The sequence below is a fragment of the Mytilus californianus genome, unplaced genomic scaffold, assembly GCF_021869535.1.
Source record: "Mytilus californianus isolate M0D057914Y unplaced genomic scaffold, xbMytCali1.0.p SCAF_3, whole genome shotgun sequence".
In the NCBI taxonomy this organism is placed as follows: Eukaryota; Metazoa; Mollusca; class Bivalvia; order Mytilida; family Mytilidae; genus Mytilus; species Mytilus californianus.
In genome coordinates, this window is record NW_026262679.1 from 67,226,018 (window position 1) to 67,243,936 (window position 17,919).

The window sequence follows — 17,919 nt, forward strand, 5'->3', positions numbered from 1 at the left end:
TTTTTGTTTGGATTCAACTTTAGGGTCATTATTGTTTGACTGTTGTTGCATCTCTTTAGTATTTGATTGGACTTGCACATCATTGGTACATGTATCAGTGTTTAAGTTTAATTGTGTAACTTGTTTTACTGCAGTTTCATTTTCGTCATTGATAGTAGTAACACTACATACATCAGAGTCTTCTTCTAATATTGATAGATCAAGATTTTCTGTAGAACATAATTTACTATCACAACTGTGGCCAAAATCCGTAGGGGATTTGGTGGTAGTTGTTTCATCAAAAACTGGTATAGAATTGCATGATTTATAGGTTCCATCTGCCATTAAAAAGACAATAGCTTGATCAATATTGTGAAAACCTTTAAAAACAGCGTGGTGAAATTTGTGAACGCTTGCCTCGCATTTGTTCCATAAAGTAAGGGAACGACCATTTAACTTCAAGGGGGGGTTATGGTTTTTTCCTAAAAATATATTCTGATCCCTAATTTGATGAAAAAAAATATTGCGGTCAAGATGACAAAAATAAATATTCTGAATCCAGATTTTTCCCATACCTTATAGTGTTTAATTTTGAAAAAAATAATTTGATTGATAGCGTTGAAAAACTAAAAAAAAAAATGTGCGTGCTTTGTGCGAAAAAAAATTTCTGACTCAGACAAAAAACCATAACCCCCCTTGAAGTTAAATGGTTGCTCCCTAAATATGCCAGTATTTGTACCTTTGTCAACACTATAAAAGTTTTTTCGGGACATTTTGGGATGTTTATATTGTATTATTTTACTGATTTATGACAGCATTCTGTTCATTTAGTCCATTTATCTTTGGAGCTCAAAAAATTCCGCCATACAGCGGGAAGCGGAAGTAGAATGGGAATCAGTGTATGGATTCATTATTTTTCAGAAACATTAGCATAAACTCTATCCCGCCAAAAACATTCCTGATACAAATAGTGTGTTCAAATCAATATTCTGTAAAGGTAAAACTTCTGGTTCATAGTGCAAATTTATCCCCCCCCCCCCCCAAAAAAAAAAAAATAAATGTACACAATAAAAAAAAATTGTATTTGAATCACAAAATTATCCATGTTTACTATATAAAAAAGAATGTTGTACAAAACACATATACATAGCTGTATCAAAAATTCTTCTATATTTTGGAAAATTCAAAACCTTCAGAAGTCTTTTCTTTCATTTCAGATGGAAGCGTTAAGTGAAATGGTTGACAGAAATGATGACCCACAAATTAAACAGACATTTACTGATACAAAAACGGATTTGGAACAAGCTCAACTTATAAATGATGTTTCAATATTTGACAAGCTTTGTGACACAATTCATAATAATCGACCTGAGAATGAACATATACAAAATTTACAGGATAAACGAGGACGACTTGTTAGAGATCATCACAGATATTGAAATGTTCAGACTTTTTGTGTGGAAGATGTCAGAAAATTAATGAGACCACAAAATTGTTACACTGTGCCATAAAAGAATTCTTATTTATGGACTACAATTGTAGTTTTATAGATTGCTGACTAGTTTTTTGCCATGGTGTCTTTGCTTGCGATGTAGATTGAGATTTTGCTTGTTGAATGTGTAGATTTGACTTAGATACACATGTATTGAGATACTGAGTTGTTTAAGAGTTGTTAGAAGTTTTTAAGAGAAATATAAAGATAAAAAAAGGGATGAATGTAGAAACTTGTTTGTTATGAATATGAATTATGAGATTGCCTAATTACAGATACATTTGTATTTAAATGAAGACAAAACATTTCAAGATATTTCAGTCTTACCTGAACAAACTATCACATGCTGTATTTTGTGGATTCATTTATTTTGCTCGATACCAATATTCGTGGATTGAAGAAAATTTGTATTTTCATGGATATTTGATTTTGTGGTTAAGCAAAAGTCTGCATACAAGCCTATAGAAAGTTTGTTATTTGTTGAACATTTAAACTCGTTGTTTACCTATGCCCTTAAAATCCACGAAAATTGGTATCCCACGAATAATAATGAATCCACAGTAAGAGCACTCAGTGATTTAGCAAACAATGTAAATAAGAGATATCTGCCTCCTCTGAACTACAATTAAAACTCTTTGGAAACCCCCTAAAACATGCAATAATAGATTAAAGTATAAGGTGCACAAATTCACTACCTGAGGTAAAGTCTATAATATGAGTTTAGTTGGTTTCTGTCATGTGGTTTATGAGATGTTTTAGATAAAATAAAAGGTTTTGACTGATGATGCAAATCCCAGACTATTCAAAGTAATGAAAAGTTGTCCCTATATATATTTTATAGCCACGATCCACTCAGAAGGATATATTACCTTTTCTGCAATTACACACCCCTTTCAAAAATCCTAATTTTTTCTATGATAATAACTGAATTCAACCCATGAGTTTTAACAACTACTGAATTATTTACAATTTCCACAAGCACTAAACACAACAATTATTTGTTATTTCATAAAATTTACCTACTTGATTAATTCTCAATTTGTTCTCATCCTAAATATTCATGAATTATTTTCTACTGAAGGTTCAACAAAAAGCACTCAGTCAATCAAAAACATTCTACTTTTTCTCTGCTTGAGATAACACACTTCTGTTTAGAATCTAGACTTGTAAAAATTTGTTTATAAATTTAGTTTTATTGTTAGAACAATTTTCTCTTCTGCATTCATCTCAAGAAGATCATAAAATAACCACCTGAAATACAAAGCGAGTATGTACTTATTAATTTAGTTTTATTGAAAAGTACTAATTATAGATATACAAACTTTCACTGTTGGTATTGCTATAAAAAACTTAATTTAACCTAACCATTAGTTATTTTTCTTTGCAAGATATTGTGGTTTTGGTCATATGTATCTCTATTTTATCATTTTCTATAAATTACCTTAAACTGAACAGGTAATTTGTTGAATTTTGTAAAAAAAAAATTCAGTCATTTTACAGAATGACTAGGTATTTTTAGTCATTTTCTATAAAAGCCTGTCTAGGTCTGGCATTTTATAAATTGACTGAAAATACAGGATTCACAAAACAGCTTTATTTGAAAAATTCCTGAAACATATTAATACAGATTTTGCTTTCATATTAATGAAGTAAGTGAAATGAGACCAACTATGCAGCAGAAGTCGATAAAAGAAGTGAAGGACACCTTATGGCTTTCAACAATGAGCAAAACCCTAACGTATAGTCAGCTATTTAAAAAAGCTGTGACACAACTTTTTTTTGTATTGGTTGTAAAAGGCTTTGAACTAGCTTTCAGTAACTGCGGGTACTCTTATTTTGGTGCTTTGTGTCTTGTTTTTATAGCAGTTGTTTTTGTGCCTTGTACCGATCTTTAGAGTTAACCAGTTGCAACTGATTTTTATACTACCGCAAAAAATTTGCGTTCGTATAATGCTATTGTCGTCGTCGTCCGAAAACACATTCGGTTTCTGGACAATAACTTTAGTTTAAGTAAATGGATCTCTATGAAATTTTACCAGAAGGTTCAATACCACAAAAGGAAGGTTGGGATTGATTTTGGGGGTTATGTATGGTACCAACAGTTTAGGAATTAGGGGCCAAAAACAAGCATTTTTGTAGTTTCCGGGCAATAACTTGTGTTTAAGTGTATAGATCTCTCTGAATTGTACTACAAGGCTCCTTACCACAAAGGGAAGGCTGGGATTGAGTTTGGGGGTAATTGCCCCAAACGTTTAGAAAGGAGTAGGTCCGGTAAGGGCCGATTTTGGCCTCAAATTTCAGGTTCATCTGATGAAATATTTTGGACACTTTTTAAACACTCAAGTGTCTACTTTAGTAGATTTAATTAGTTTATCTGAAAGATTTGGGCCGATTTAGTCACTAAAGACGCTCAAATTCAGGCTTAAATATTAAAAATCTATCAATTATGCCATAATATGTCACTTTTCAGATGGTTTTTGTCAAAAATGAAAGTGGCCGCATTTGTGTTCATCCTCGATCTTTATATATGATATGTATTATCATCAAATACAACTTACATTTAAATATTAAGAATGAACACGAATGCGGCCTCTTCCATTTAAGACGAAAACCGTCTAAAAATTAACTCAAATGCTAAAATTGTGAAGATTTCAGTAATTTAGCATGACTTAATGATGCTAGTACCCGATACATGTGCATTGTATTGTCAAAAACAGCCCATATTTATGTAACAGAAGTATTCTTCTTTCCAATAAATAGCTAAAAGTTTACATTTTAACAATTTTGTAAAACTGCTATATTATGGGGCCAAAAAGGGGTCTTACTGGACCTACTCCTTAGGGGCAAAAAAGGGGCCAAAAACAAGCATTTTTCTAGTTTCCAGACAATAACTAGTGTTAAAGTTTATGGAACTCTCTGAAATTGTACATTTTTCCTCAAAAAAATAATCTTCAAAATTTCAACAAAAAATTGGGGGGGGGGGGGGGGGGTTCAAAAAGTTTGGGGGGGATTTTTTTCAAATTTTTTTTGGGGGGTTCATATTTTTTTTCTTCAAAATTTTTGAATTTCAAATTTTTTGAAAAAAAATTTTGGGGGGGGGGGGGGTTTCATACCATTTTTCTTCAAGATTTTTCATAATTTCAAATTTTTTCAAAAAAAATTTTTGGGGGAGTGGGGACAAAATTTTTGGGGGGATTTTTTTTTTTTCATAATTTTTGTTTTTTTTTCCCAAAAATTTTCAATTTTTACATTGATTATTTCTGATTTATATATAAAAGAAACAAATACTGATATGGCAGGAGATACACACCAAACAGGGTGTGTAAATATAGATTCTTACATTGATACCAGTGGATTATCGGATTTATCCAATCGAGATAGTTAAATTATCAATTTTAAAATCTGAGCCTTGGCGAGGACTTTAAAATTTATAATTTAACTATCGAGATTGGATAAATCCGATAATTCACGAGTAACTATGTAAGAATCTGTTTCTCTAATGATTAAAAAATACATTTTCATTTTTTGTTAAACCAAAACCCCCTTTGAGTGCCTTCCACATTTCACAAAGTTGTCAATTTCATTAACACCTGTTAGCATATTTTGAGCTGATAAAGGTTATGACCCTTAAATTCATCCAATCATCTTCTGAGATCACCGGCAACCACACGTTGATTAAATTTTTTTATACAATGAGTGCAGAAAGGTATAAATTGTCAAAGAATTAGAGAAATTATTATATATAACAGATTAACTAAGTATTGTGCAACAGCACAGTATTGCGCAATAGCAAGAAATCTTCAATTGAAAATAAATTCAAATCTTTTAACCAATTTCAATGGGATTAAATTAAGTCTTTAATTTTTGGGGGTTCTAACCTTGTATTACTATTTTGGATATTGGGCCCCATTTTTAAATTGGTCTACATTGAGGTCCAAAAGGTCCAAAATTAAACTTTGTTTGATTTCATCAAAAACTGAATTATTGCGGCTCTATGATATGCTGAATCTTATTGTGCATTTAGATTTTTTATTTTGGGCCCTGTTTTCAAATAAGTCCATATTAAGGTTTGAAGAGTCCAAAATTAAACTTTGTTTGATTTCAACTAAAATTAAATTTTTGGTGTTTTTATATATGCTGAATCTAACCATGTTGTAAGATTTTGGATATCAGACCATACTAGGTAAATTAAATGTCCCATTTCAAATTTTTAAGATCTTTGACCACATTTATTTTGTGTCAGAAACCTATATTATGTCAAAAATTTGATCACAATCCAAATTCAGACAGTATCAAGCTTGAATATTGTGTCCAAACTTGACCCAACTATTCAGGGTTCGACCTTTGCGGTCGTATCAGGCTGCGTTCTGTGAAGCATTTTATTACAGTTTGTTCTCATGCTGTGCTGTTACACCACTGTCCCATATTAGGGAGAGGGTTGAGCATTCACAAACATGTTTAACCCCACCACATTCTTTATGTGTCTGTTTGAAGTCAGAAGCCTGTAATTCAGAGGTTGTTGTTGGCACATGTCTGTCATATTTGTTTTTCATAAAAAAAAATTGTTATAAATTAGGCCGTTAGTTTTCTCGATTGTATTGTTTCACATTTTTCATGTCTGGGTCTTTTATAGTTGACTATATGGTATGGGTTTTTCTCATTGTTGAAGGCCTATAATTGGTAACATCCACTTCATTTGAACTCTGGTGGATAGTTGTCTCATTGGCAATCATACCACATCTCCATATTTTTGTACATGTGATATTTCGAAGTTTAAATGTCAATCTATAAAAAGACAGACAAACAGAGTAGAAACTACATGAATTCCAGACAAAGCACATTGACATAAACATCTTTTGCAAAAGAATAAAATTATGAAGCAGCTGTTTCACACGAATTGTAAGTTATAATCATTTATGTTTTACTTTAAATTGGTCTTTGTAAAATATGAGAAAGATATTTTTCAAGTATTCAGAAGTGACCATTCACCTCTTATAAATATTGAAAATGACTAACTACCTTGTTGTGATCTTATTAGCATGCATGCCTTTAATGTGGGAAGTTGTGTGTTTAATTACTTGCCTTTTGAATCGGTATTTGCTGCTCCTCTACAAAGTACACACCATTTAGGATTAAGCAAAAAGCTTTGTCCATTCAGAATCCAAACAATATTTCATTGTTGGCAGTTGGATGACATTTTTATCCGCAGACTGTTACCTTATGAGTTATCATGTGAATAATATGACTAAAGAGTATTTTTGTTTTATTTTTATGCCCCACCTAGGGGCATTATGTTTTTCGGTCTGTGCGTCCATCCGTTCATCCGTCCGTCTGTCCTGCTTCAGGTTAGAGTTTTTGGTCAAGGTAGTTTTTGATGAAGTTGAAGTCCAATCAACTTGAAACTTAGTACACATGTTCCCTATGATATGATCTTTCTAATTTTAATGCCAAATTAGAGTTTTTACCCCAATTTCACGATCCACTGAACATAGAAAATGATAGTGCGAGTGGGCAGGTTAAAGTTTTTGGTCAAGGTAGTTTTTGATGAAGTTGAAGTGTACTATGGACACATTCTTGTTATTACATTGTTCTGATTTTTGTTTGTCTGTCTGGTCTTGTAAGCACTCTCACTTGTAAAATTAGTGCCATATTTTTATGAAATTATTTATATCAAAGGTTTATATCAGTAATGTTTCAAATAAGTTAAAAAATCTGTATCGATCAACTATTTTTAAAAGAGTTATGCCCTTGGAAATATAAATTTGTCAAGAAATTTATACAAAAGGTAGATTATATATATACATTGTTTTTAGTAATGTTTGGAAAAGTTGAAAAATCAGCACTGATCAATTATTTTTTCAGGAGTTAAGCTCCTTGGAAATGTAAATTCTATAGGAAATTGCACTGTAAGTGCTGTCAAGTGTCAGATTTTGATTAAATTTATATCAAAGGTTTTAATTAGTATAATGTCTTGGACAAGTTTAATAAATCCACTATTTTTAAAAGAATTAAGTCCCTTTGAAAAGTAATTTTAATTAAACATTGCATTATTAAGCACTCTCACACTGATATTTCTTTTTGGATTTTATGAAATTCATATCAAAGGTTATTATCAGCAAGGTCTTTGAAGAGTTTGATAATCAGCACAGATCAAATGTTTTACAGGTGTTATACCCTTTGAAATTAGAAATTATATGGAAAATAACACTATTAGATAACTTATGCCTACATTTCTTGTAGAATATTTATGAAAAAGTTTAAAAGAACAAGAACAATTTTTTTTTGAGTTATTGCCACTTCTTTTATAGCTTTTTATAGCATGATCTGTGAAAGATATTCTGGAGTCTTAGGTTTTCTTTGATTCATTGATTCCCTTAAATATGAATATTATTGTAAGGAAATATGTGATAACTAGACAGCAATAAAACTGTTAAGAAAGTTATTAAGAGATCCTCATATGTCCTCTACAATAGACAAGTGTCTTTACCATATATCAAGCTCTAAATTGCCTCTTTTTCAAACAAGTTATGAATACTATTATTTTACAGAACTTTACTTAATATCAACAAAAGTTTAAGCCTATTTTTTAATGCAAGTTTTTGACATATATAAATATTTTAATAAAAGTAAATGTTGGATATAGATCAATGAAACAGCGCCCTATCATCATAAAACCAGAAAAGGCTTTTATACAGACAGTAGCTTTGAGTTTATAACACCACATATTGTGAAGTAATTTTCAAATAGACTTGAAACAGAAAATTCTATTGTTATAGAATGCTATATAGAAATTCTGTTGTTAGCGGTCTTCCCATGTGTTTTGTTGTCAGAAAGATATTACTACAAATGTTCTTTGGTGTAAGGTCATCAAAGATAAAATGTCAGGATAAAAATAAAGAGATCCCCTAGAGTTCAAATAACCAAGATATAAGCAATTATAGATCACTGTAAGCCTTTAACAATGAGAAACCTATAATGTATAGCTGGTATTCTTTGAAAAACATAATGCGGTAAAAAAAAGAGTGTGAAGTTAAAATTCTGGTACATATTACAAACAATATTTTGGTAAGAGAATGCTGTCAATATTTCCAAAATAATAAAGTTCTGAATTAGGTGGAATTTATAATAGATATATTTTCTGAGTCAGAAATCTGAACTATGATCGATGTCATAATGACACCATTAGCTAAAAAATATATTGAAATAAGTTACTTTAGTACATGTCTGCAGTGGTGTAAACAGGGTGTTCAAATTGCGTATGATTGCTCCCCTCACAAAAAAAATCTCATCCCACGATTCATATGATTTTATAGCATAAAATCGTTTCAAAAATTATGTTCATGACTTCATGTATATGTTTATTTCTGTCTTCTGGAATTACACCACTCCTCTCCCCATTTCAAAAATTCTGGATCCACCCCTGGTCTGTAAGAGGTCATTAGAGATGTTCTGCTGTAGAAAACAAATTTTTTTACAGGTCTTCAGAGACATCTTATTGTTGGATTTTATTAAATGAGTTTTTACTGTTGAAGAAGTTTAGAGAGATTCTGTCATAGATTTTCAGTGACTTTTGATTTTAGATGCACTGTATATGTTCTATTGTCAAAAGATTATCAAAAGTTTTCTGCTTAATTGATCACTGGTATTCTGTTTTATGGATTATGATGTAATGTACAGTATTTTTTTATGCCCCCGCTGCAGCGGAGAGGGCATTAAGTGTTACCCTTGTCTGTACGTACGTCCCAAATTTAGTTTCTGTTCTCTAACTTTAGTTTGCCTCAACCAAATGTTATGAAACTTATACACAATGCTTATTACCACAAAACACAGATCAAATTCGAATTTGGGTGGCTTCACTCTTACTGTTCTAGAGTTATGCCCCATTATAATGTTATATGCAAGCGGGGGCATCATCTGTGTCCCATGCACACATTCTCCATTTATTTCTATTTTGTATTATAGCAAGGAAAAAAATACAGTGAACCCGTTTTTTGTTCTATTTTCTTAAAACATTTTATAAAAGATATCTTTCCATTTTTTTTTTTATTAAAATTCTGTCATTTAGTTTTTTTCTATTCACGTAATATCGCTTGAAATCATCCCTTCGTAAATTTTACAGACGCCATCATGAGTTGGTTGACCGTTATGGAATATCTGTTTCACAGATGATAGTGGATATGTTCCAATTGTTGTAACTACAATCCAGTCCCCTTTTCCATGAATGTGACCTAACGAATTAGACTTTTTACTGGGTTTGTACTAACATGAGCAACACAACAGGTGCCACATGTGGAGCAGGATCTGTTTACCCTTCTGGAGCACCTGAGATCACCCCCAGTTTTTGGCGGGGTTCGTGATGCTCAGTCTTTAGTTTTCTATGTTGTGTTTTGTGTACTGCTGTTTGTTGGCCTTTTTCTTTTTTAGCCATGGCGTTGTCAGTTTTTTTTCGACTTATGAGTTTGAATGTCCCTTTGGTATCTTTCGACTCTCTTTTTGCACAGACCAATATGATGTCATATGTCCTGCAGCGTCAAGCTTTAACATAAGACATTTTAAAAATTTTTTGTATGCTTCAGAATGTAATAAAATTTGACAATAATAAGATATGCAGGTGAAAATTGTGAGTGTTTTGAATATGATGGAAGAAATCACATATCTCTGTACACTGGCTATAGAACGACCATTTAACTTCAAGGGGGGGGGGGGGGGGGGGGGGGTATGGTTTTTTCGTGACTATATCCCCTCTGAATAAGTCTGTTTAAAAGTTTTAGTTAGCTTTTGAGGTGAATGACGACATTTTTTTGCTTTGTATAAAATATTATCATAAAAGATTGGATGTGAAATACCTGAACGTATAAGATGTCTGCATGTTGATTTAGATTTACGAATGATGTCCTTGTATCGATGATAATATTTAGTAAATGTTTTGACTATTTTGTGATATCGAAAACCCTGGTGTAATAATTTTTTCAGTAATAGAGATTTCTTTCGTTAAAATCAAATACGTTGTTACATACAAGAGCGAATCGAACAAGTTGATGGTGACAAGGGAACGTCACTATCTAAAAATGGATAATTAACTATAGGAAATGAAAAATCATCTCTTTTATCGTAAATTTTGGTAATAAGCTGTCTGACAGGGTTCCTCTGATCTTGATTTCATTTTTATGGTTCATTGGTCAATGCCAAGTTTTCAACGTTAAACATGTTTCTCGGTCACTATAAGCAATATGTTTACTATGTTTGGAGTTTGGAATGATTGTATACACGTCTGTCCTGCACGGTTCTTGCGACCTTTGACTCATTTACATGAATCCGCATTGATGATATTTAAAAGTTCATGTGATTTTTGTAGTAATACCTTTATCTTAAAGACTTAGCATCAATTAAATCGACCAGTTAAGCAGAGGAGACATTTCAGCGTATCATGTACTCTTTAAAATCCAGGTACATTAAACATACTTGTACATACGGGGATGACCATGAGAGAATCTTAAGTTGTACCATCTTCAAAACTTAAGTTCTTTCTGGTACGGTATTTGATCCAGGTTAATAATTAAGAGAACATGCTTACTGTCACCATAGATATAATAGCCATTTATGGCTAATATATCTATGCTTTCACAAACTTAAATAATTCTCTGATTTCCATGTGTTATTTGTTGTGAAAGTGTAGATTACCTTAACTTTTGAATATTTGACTATGTAAATCTTGTTTTATTTTATATTTTACTATTAGGTGGCAAAAAGAATACAACAACAATGCATGTAAATAATTACTAAAAATTTGGTACAATTTGACAGAGAAATACAAAACATTATATGTCTCTGGAGTTGGTAAAGAATAGTGTACAACTTTGCAAAGGTACGAGTTGTCATTAACCCTTTCGAAAGTTGTTGAGCATGCCTTTACTAAAATAAAACCAGTTTGTTTCAAAGTTGTTTGATCTGGTTTAGGATGGAAGTCATACAACCTGGTTCGTTACTGTGCTGTAATAAGACGTTTTTAATCTTGCTGCTACTTTCGGATCGTTTTTTTTAATAGTTTGTCCTGTATATTTTATTTGATGAGGTTCCCGTCCTGTGCTTGTATATTCTAAGACAGTTCTTATTCACAGGTGCTTGATACAGGATTTCGATATTGAATTATTCATTATTTGCACCGCAATTTTCTATTTTTATACCACATACTTTATAATATAATTATTGTCGTACCCACTGTCATCTGGGATAAATATAATGTTTGTATACTATTTCCAGCTGTTATTGACAGATTATCGACCAAAAAAATGCTCATATTTAAAAACAAAAACCTGCAGTAAATGCAAAGGTCTGTCTGCCATAGTGCTATATATATATATATATATCTTTTGGAAAATGTTGTTTGTGCTGTATTTAGACCCCTCTACCAAGAAATTTGTTTTGCATGCACACGTATAAAAATTGCGGTTTTTATCCAACGCAATCATAGGTTTGAACGTTGTTTTCAATTTAGACTTATTTATATTTTTTCGTTTGGTCTTGTATTATATTTGCCTTCGGGTTTATATGATCCGTTCATCCTATTTCGACTCTTCAAAATTCAAGAGTCTATCCTAAATTGAGGAAAATTATATGGCCTTCCAAATACCGTTTCGATTCCTAACATCACTGAAGAGACATTAATTGTCGAAATCCGGATATGGTGTACAAATTTTTGCACCTCATGTTTGCGGTATACCATCTTTTCCGCAAGTTTATTGTTTTTTGTTTGGTATTAAATTAATAATAAAGATCCATTTTGTTACATCTTGTGATCCGTTTATTTGGCAATCGCCAATGGCAGTCAGCAGTGTTTAAGAACATCCGTTGTTCGACCTGTTAGTCAAATGCGTTTTGTTTAAATATACTTTTTCACGTTTTTGGTCTTTTGGAAAATGTTGTTTGTGCTGTATTTAGACCCCTCTACCAAGAAATTTGTTTTGCATGCACACGTATAAAAATTGCGGTTTTTATCAAACGCAATCATAGGTTTGAACGGTGTTTTCAATTTAGACTTATATATATAACCAGTCTAAAAGGGTACAACATCACCAAAAAATAACAATAAAATGAACAAATGTAACTATAAATATTTCGGATAACAGATATCCTTCATCAGTATGATCACGATGTAAAATGAATCTTATCAACCTATTTTGATTATAAAACTATAGCAATCTTGAATTCTATACAACAACAAAAAACAGTTTTACCAGAATATCATAGAGACGCTAGTACAATTCTAAAATTTCCAAACATGGCGCAACGACATACCTAAAATAAAAAGAGTAATAATTTGCGATATGAGCTTGCACAACTTTAAAATTCCAAAGGTGACGACAGTTAAGATGTTACAACAACTGCGTAGAAATACATTCCCAATAAACAGCACTAACCGATCTAAGCTAGTATAATATTTCAAATTTGACATACGGTAGAGTAATTAAAACAGTGGCTGCGTATTTAAACACCCCAAATAAATAGCAGTTTGATAATGATAAGAAAAATAATTGAACGTGACTGCGTACTTTTACATCCATCCCAAATGAGTAGAAACCTGTAATTAAAACTAGTTTAAATAAAAAATTCCTTAAAAATGTAGGAGTCTAGTACAGAAGCCGGAGTTACTGGAAACAAGTGATGGCAGGAAAATAAGTGATGGCAGGAAAATGAGTGATGGTAGGGAAATGAGTGAAACGTTCTATGTTTTTTCATTTATGCCCTCTGGGGAAACTGTCCTTAGCTTTCTTATCCAAAACCTTTCCCGAGCAAGTCTGTCGGCCTTTGACCAACTCTCGTTGTGGTCTATGATTGTAATGGTAAGGTTTTTGAGATCAGCATGGGCGTGCCAAGGTGATCTCAAATGACGACTTACGGGGAGGTCGGGCTTGCAGGTGTAGTCACTTCGATGACCATTCATGCGTTTGTTGAATGGCTGTTCTGTCTCGCCAACATACTGCATGCCACATCGACACTCAAGAAGGTATACAACATTTTGGGTTTTGAAAGTTACATTGCAAAATATAGTGTACACAGACCCAGTGAAGTGGCAAGTAAATGTTTGAGTATTTAGTATTTGTTGGCAAGTCAGACATCGTCTGTTACCACACGACTTGCACCATCTTGCAGTTGAACCGCTTTTATTAGAGGAGACGTCAGCTCTCACAAATAAGTCTTTCAGACTTGCTGGTCTTCGGACAGCTAAGACAGGAGGATTGGGAAAGATCTTGGATAATTTTGGGTGCTTGGCAATAATTTGCCAATTAGCACGGATCAAATGTGAAAGGTTAGTAAAGGCAGGATTGTATGTTAAAACAAACGAAACTATTTTACTGCGACTCTTCTGTTTGTACTGTAACAGGTCATTTCGGCTGTTATTGTTGGCACAAGCAAACCCCTTATCTATGTCCCATTTTTTATAACCTCGTTTGGTAAAAAATCCGCAAAGTTTCTGTAACCGGTTAGTGACAGCCTCCCCAGAGGAGCAAATCTTCCTTATTCTGAGAGCTTGACTGTACTGGATACTTTTTGTACAGTGTTTTGGGTGACAGCTTTGGGGAGAAAGGTACTGATGTTTATCTGTAGGTTTACAGTAGAGATCTGTTGATATGACACCGTCCTTTATAGATGTAGTAGTGTCTAAGAAAGATATTTTAGAGTCGGAAATTTCATATGTAAATTTAATTGACTGGTGGGCGTTGTTTGCATGTCTGATAAAATCATTCAATTTTTGTTGGGATTCAATCCATTTCATATCAACATCATCGATGAAACGCAGCCACTGTTTTAATTACTCTACCGTTGTCAAATTTGAAATATTATACAAGCTTAGATCGGTTAGTGCTGTTTATTGGGAATGTATTTTTACGCAGTTGTTGTAACATCTTAACTGTCGTCACCTTTGGAATTTTAAAGTTGTGCAAGCTCATATCGCAAATTATTACTATTTTTATTTTGGTATGTCGTTGCGCCGTGTTTGGAAATTTTAGAATTATACTAGCGTCTTTATGATGTTCTTGTAAAACTGTTTTTTTTTATATAGAATTCAAGATTGCTATAATTTTATAAGCAGAAAAGGTTGATAAGATTCATTTTACATCGTGATCATACTGATGAAGGATATCTGTTATCCGAAATATTTATAGTTACATTTGTTCATTTTATTGTTATTTTTTGGTGATGTTGTACCCTTTTAGACTGGTTATATATTATATTTTGTAGTGTACTGTATCATAATTATATGATCCATCGCCCCGTAAGATTTATCGTTGGCTATTATTCAGTCATTTTATATATATCTTACCTCCTATACATTTCTAGGAATGTGATTGGTTAAAAGCGCCCTCGTGGAGACCGTGTATATTTCATATTAGGTTAGTAGGGAGGCGGGGCTTATCTCATACACGGTTAGTAGTGATGTTACGTCCCTTTATATTCCTTATAAGGTAGTAGGGAGGCGGGGCTTATTTCATACACGGTTAGTAGTGGTGTTACGTCCCTTTATAAAAACAAAACGGTACTGAGAAAAAATCGAAAGGTTTCAACAGACGAAGAAAGTGATGATTAAGATTGAAATTTATTCATAAAACACATTTAAACCTAACAAGTTGTTATTGTTGGTATCTGTTTTTTTAGGATCAATGGAAGTAGTTTCTTAATGCTAACAGTATTGAAGACTTGCTCATTTGATAGGTCACTAGTCTAAATTTCACACGTTAAGATAGTCGATAAGATAAATTCGTTACATAGTGTGCTAGTGACCTAATACGGTATATATGGGGTCAGTAAATTCCATATGGGGATTCGAGCTTCGCTCTCACCCCATATGGAATTTACTGACCCCATATATACCGTATTAGGTCACTTCGCTCTCACCCCATATGGAATTTACTGACCCCATATATACCGTATTAGGTCACTAGCACACTATGTAACTAATAATACAAGTCTTAATTGAAAACAACGTTCAAACCTATGATTGCGTTGGATAAAAACCGCAATTTTTATACGTGTGCATGCAAAACAAATTTCTTGATAGAGGGGTCTAAATACAGCACAAACAACATTTTCCAAAAGACCAAAAAAGTGAAAAAGTATATTTTAACAAAACGCATTTGACTAACAGGTCGAACAACAGATGTTCTTAAACCCTGGTGACTGCCATTGGCGATTGCCTAATAAACGGATCACAAGATGTTACAAAATGGATCTTTTAAAATTATATATATATATATATATAATCTATACCCATCTATGCCTAGATCTGATGTAATTTTTAATTGTTATGGTCATACTATTAAGTTTTCAAGTAATTATACTTATCTTGGTCTCGTTTTAAACGAGCATTTAGACTATAATATTACTGGAAAAGCCGTTGCATCTCCAGCAAATAGAGCTTTAGGATTGGTAATAGCCAAGTGTAAACTTTTAGGTGGTGTTTGTTTCGATGTATTTGTAAAATTATATGAAAGTTTGGTTTGTCCTATAATAGAATATGGAGCAGGTATATGGGGTGTAAAAACATATTCTTGTATAAATTCCATACATAATAGGGCATGCAGATTTTTTCTTTGAGTAGGAAAATATGCACCAAATGCTGCAGATACTGGAGACTTAGGTAAAACACCTATTTTTGATAAGCAGTGGAAAAATATTATTCGTTTGTGGTGTAGATTAAATAACATGAGCTCAAATCGGTTAAATGCAAAAGTTCATAAGTGGGCTGATAGTATGAGTACTAAGCATAAGTGTGTTAAAAACTGGAACTTTTTAGTAAGGAAAACCTTCTGTGAAATAAATTTAAGTCATTTATCGTATCCTGAAAATATGGACACTAACTATATTGTAAAACTATTTATGTCAAAATTACACGATAAACATGTCGATAATTGGCATGGTATTTTACATTCTGATAAATCTATATCGGGTAGAGGTGGCAATAAGCTACGAACGTACAGATTGTTTAAAGAAAATTTTGAACCGGAGGAATACTGCAAAATAGCTTTACCCTTCAGTCACAGAAGAGCTTTCGCCAAATTTAGGTGTGGTGTTGCTCCCCTAAGGATTGAAACAGGGAGATATGAAAATATTGTTTTAGAAAACAGAGTGTGCCATATATGTGACGGTTTTATTGAAGATGTCCTCTTTATGACGATTTTAGAAACCATTTATTTTATGTTGCTGAAACTTTTAATGAAAATTTTAATACTTTAGATGATAACCAAAAGTTAGTGTTTTTATTCGCAGATGTAAATATGATACGTGTGTGTGCCAAAACCTGTTATTTAATTTTAAAAAGGCGTAGACATTTTATATATTGTAAATAATATTTTATTTCTTATTGTTTAGTGTATTATATCTATGCATTTTAATAGCCTCTTATAATTCTGTATAGAATGGCTCTCATTTTATTTAGTATTGTTTTATAATGTATAAATATTGATTGTACTTGTTGAGAGATGAGACTTTAATAAAACATTGAATTGAAGTGATTTCGATCACTTTGATTTAGATTTATTTCTCAACATGTAATAAATAGGTTTACCACTGTTATCAAAATTTGATCACTGTGTTCTTAGGATTAATTACATTTAATAATCTTCATTAACGACTGATTATTTCATTTAATTCAATGTAAAATACGAAAAAAATATGCAATGAAAATAAAGATTTAATTTTAATAAATCGAAAATTATAATGAATTCATCATTTCAAACAGAACCAATTCAACCTTTACTTCTTTATTTTGTATAACGTGTGTATAATTTATTTACCCTATGACGATGTATGAAAATGATATTAAATCAATTATTTTGATAAGCTTCACTCGCAAATCTGGAACTAATGCAGTCTATCTATTTGTTCTAGTGCAAATACAGCAACATATGATACTTTAATGTGAACTGTTTGATTAAGACATAAGTAATGGGCCTTTGTTTATCTATGTTGATCATTGTCATTTTGCTTAGTTTTTTTCTGTTATATATAACATAGGACTCTGACTTCTTTTTAACTGAGTTTTACTGTGCGTATTGCTGTGTGTTTCTTTATTCCACATTGGCCAGAGGTATAAGGGGAAATGGGGAGGTCACAGTGAGATCTCACAAAACATGTTCCACCCCGCCGCATTTTTGCGTCTGTCCCAAGTCGGGAACTTCTAGCCTTTGTCAGTCTTGTGTGTTTACTTAATTTTAATTCATTTGTATGTTCCGGATTTTAGTGTGGCGTCCATTTCGCTGAACTAGTGTACATTATTGTTAAAGGGCCAGTTGAAGCTCCGGGTGCAAGATTTTCTCGCTGCTTGAAGATCCAATAGAGGCCTTGGGCTGTTTTCTGCTCTTTGGTCGGGTTGTTGTCTCTTTGGCACATTTCCCGTTTCCATTATCTATTCTATTTAATCTTTAATCGCGATCCGAGTTCTCTCTTTA

At 32.4% G+C, this 17,919-nt stretch overlaps 1 protein-coding gene across 1 annotated transcript in view; it reads right to left on the minus strand.

The window, feature by feature from the left end:
- Positions 1-17,919, minus strand: part of LOC127733162 (uncharacterized) — a 593,316-nt gene that overhangs the window by 393,340 nt on the left and 182,057 nt on the right. The window lies entirely within an intron of this gene.